Below are 3,826 nucleotides of genomic sequence, written 5' to 3'. Positions count from 1 at the left end.
GTTAGCGTACATTAAATTAAATATTCAATTTGATCATGTATTTCTTTTATTGGTGGATTCAGTATCGACAAATAYGTCTAATGCAGAGATGCTTCATGCTGCAGCCTGGCAAATCCCATCACAGAACTGGATCAGTGCTTTGGGTGAGAAAACCTCYTCCTCCTGCCACTGCGACACAACAATCCAAGGCTGATGCCCAGGATCCATGGCCATTGCATGGGGGGCAAGCCCTCTCACCTTGTGACCCACTGATGTCCATTGTGGCTGAGACAGCAGTGGGTGACAGGCACCTCTGCCGTGATCCTGAGAGTGGAAAGCAGGAGAAGGACTGTCAGGCAGTGACCTTCTCACAGCCACTGAGGCTTTGGGGCTGAGGGAACCTCCAGAAGGGGAGTGGGACCATTGGATTGAACATCTTCCAATTTCTTTGCTTGAATGTATCCAATTGCTTTTTGCCTGTAAAGTTTTAAACAATTTTTTTTTTTTTATTTTCCATGATCCCCCAGCAAGGAGCCCAAAGCTTGGCCGCGGCAGGAGAGCTCTCCCTTTCACTGGAGTGGAGCGYTCTGCTTTCTGATGGCCCCACATTCTTGCACAGGGAAGAGCCAAGCACCCACCTTGATTTGGCAGACTTCTTTCCTCTTCCCTACTCAGCCTGCTCTTTCCAAAGGTGCTTCTCAGTGGGAACCACCCCAAGCAGGAGGGTTTCAGCCTGGAAGCAGCGGCCTGGAAGCAGCGGCCTCCTTCCCCTGGCTCCTCCCTGCTGGGCTGGAAGGTTGCCAGTCCCTTCAGAGCTCCAGCAGTATGGGGGGTAAGCTGCAAGACAAGTGGAAGAGCACTSCTATCTCCAGCATCCCACATCTTCAGCCCACCAGAAGCCCCAGGCAGGAATGAGATATGTTGGCARCATATCAGACAAAAGGGTCTTGTCCGGGGCTCTGCTTTGCCTCTTGAATGCTGCCCCTGGAGATTTGGTATCTGCTTGAGACTTCTGGTCCATCAATTATTTAATTCCCTCCAGCCATGTGGTCTCCAGCCCCGAGTGCTCATCTCCTCTGAGCTCACAGGCCTGYCTGTGGGGGGGAAATGGGGCTGGGCAGGGGGCTCCAGAGCTGAGGCTGGACAGAGAACCCCCACTGCAAAGAGAAGCAAAGCAGAGGCACAGGGGAGAGGTCCCACCAGCCAAAGTCTTGAGTTGAGCACTTGGGCCAGCACTTTCTTTCCCACCCACACATTCGCTAGAGAGTGGGTTCTTCTTCTGATCTCTGGGGATGACCCTGGGGAAATCATCTCCCTGCTCCATKCCTCACCTTCCCCACCTGTAAAATGGGGCCAAGGATTTCACAAGCAGTGTGAGTTCAGTGGCATCCTAAACGCGTGTGCAAGATGGTGTTTTGCAACGAGCARGAGTGTGACTCTCACCCTTGTTCGCAGGGGTTACACCACCATGTATGTGGCCTTAGTGGATCATGTACAGCTGCTGGTTCCTGTGTGCTGCTGCTGCTCCTGCTATCTTGAGCTAAAGCAGCACGGCACGGCACGGCACAGCACAGCACGGCAGGCACTGCTGGGTAGGCAGGACAAGCTGTGACATGTGGGTAGGCAGGCTGGAACTGGGTGGGTGTGTCCCTGTTACCCAATAAATAACTCAAGCCCTAAAGCAGCCCATTGTAATTACAGGGGCCCCGCGCAGATTGAAAACGAAGAAGAAGGAGGGAAAAAAGGAAATCAAGGTTCAGTCTTCCCCAGGAGGTAGCGCTCCATGGGGAATGCAATGGAGGGGAGCAGTGATTTATATCTCTCCAGAGGAATTCTCCTTTGCAGGGCCGCCCAAGGCGCCGCCAGGTTCAGCTGAGTTTCTCATCTGAATATGCATGAGCCAGTAATTAATTCTCTCTGATACTGATCCAGATTTGGGGTTGGTTTTGTGAGTGTGTGCGTGCTCGTTTTGTGTCCGTCTTCTCTCAGGTGTGCCAGCGTGCCAAGGAGGGATGAGACGAAGGAGTGGTGGCTCTCCACAGTTGTCCCTGAAGGATGATGGCCATTTACAGTCCATGGCCAGYTTGGGGCAGGAGGGTGGCCCAGGTTGGGCCCTGGGGACTCTTGKGGGGTGGCTCTGGTGGTGCCCTGCTGGGGACAGCAGGAGGAAGGGAGACAGAGAGCAGGGCACAATCGGGGCCATGTGCTGTACCATGGGGCAATCCCTGCCCAAACACACATCCAGCCTTGGGCACGTGCAGGAGGTGTTTTCCCTCCTCCAGAAGACATTGCAAAGACATTGTTTGTAAAGCGCTGGGAAGAGGCAGGGAGGGAAGAGAATCTGGACTCGCCTCCTCCCTCCCACCTTCCTCTCCCTCTCCTTTTAAATCGTTTCTATGCATCATTTGAGCAGTGGGATGGGAGCCCTAAGGAGTGAAACCCTGTCTCTGGCCCAAGGCCCGGGCCTGGGGCAGGGTGTGGGTGTGTAATCGCCGTGCCATGGGCCCTTGCTCTGGGTCTGATCCATGGCTCGTAGTCACAACCAGCCTTCAAACCAGGGGAAAACCAGAAACCTTTAATGAGAGAGAAACAACTGTTTTCCAGCTTCACTGAGCCCGCACCTACAATACAGGTCTCTTCCCCCTGCCTCAGGAGCAGGTTGCCCCAATGGCCTCCTCACCCTTTCCTTGAGAGAAAGGCAATAACCAGCTTTCTTGCCTTTAAACCTGGCCATGGGGTTCTGGCAGTTCCTCAGGGATGAGTTGAGGCTGTTCCAACACACAGACGGGGAAGGACAGGGAGGGATGTGAGTACAGCCGCCAGGGTCGTGGCATCAGCACTGCAGGCCCTTGGCAGCCAGAAGGAGATGCTGGATCCACTCCTGCTGTTGTGGGCTCCCTGGAACAGCCAGTGCCCCAAACTAGAAGCTTCCCCCATCCCCTCACCATGTCACCACTCAGCATGTAGCCAGGAGCAGGAGTGTGGGGTGTATTTGCTCCACTCCACCGGGCCCTGGCTCCTGCCAGCATCCATCCATCTGAGTGAGGCAGAAAAGGGGGCTGCCTTGCCACCACCTCTCACCCAGATAGGGCAATAGCTTCCCAGAGCTGCAGGGAAACCAGTGAGCATCAGGAGACCAAGGTGTCAGTGCTTGCTGGGGTAAGAGGATCTGGAGAGGTCACACTCCCTTTCTCACATCCTCCAGTCACAGGGAGGATAACCCCTCTAGAACACTGTCCTCACTCTGGAGCTCCATACAGAGGCCCAGATCTGTCACATCCTGCCCTACCACATCCAGCTCTGGATGCCAGCAGTGGAATGCAGAGGAGACAGATTCCCTACATCCATATGAGAGATCCCTACAATGTCTTCAGGCTTGGGGAGCAGCGGGCTGGGAAAGGCCGGTGAGTCAGAGCCCTGTGTTGTAACACGGGGGGCAGAGCGCGTGTCGGAGCAGGGATGGCCGTGAGGTGCAGTGTGGGGCCCGCCTGGGCCTTTTGCAATCTTCTGGGGAAAGGCGAAGTCAGTGTCTCCATCGCTTAATTAAAGTGTGCCACAGGGCCCTGCTCCCGCCTGTTTACGTGGTTCGTGGGGATGGATGGAGGAGCAGCAACCCGAGACATGGGGAGGAGAGCAGCCTCATCAGCCCTCCCCTGGCTGGAGTGGCTGGTGCTCTTGAACACAGTCTCTGGCTCCTGCAGCCAGGTCTCAGCCTTTGCCCCATGGTCTCTCAAAGATATTTTCTGGACCCATGTGCCGACTCCAGCTCTCTGTCCACACCTCCCCTCCCTCCTATGAGCACAACGAAGCTTCTTCCCACTTCCCCATCGCCCTCCACCTCCCCCCC

Source organism: Malurus melanocephalus, unplaced genomic scaffold (genome assembly GCF_030028575.1).
Source record: "Malurus melanocephalus ecotype Western Australia unplaced genomic scaffold, MMel_1.1 scaffold_75, whole genome shotgun sequence".
NCBI lineage: Eukaryota > Metazoa > Chordata > Aves > Passeriformes > Maluridae > Malurus > Malurus melanocephalus.
This window is presented reverse-complemented; position numbering follows the sequence as displayed.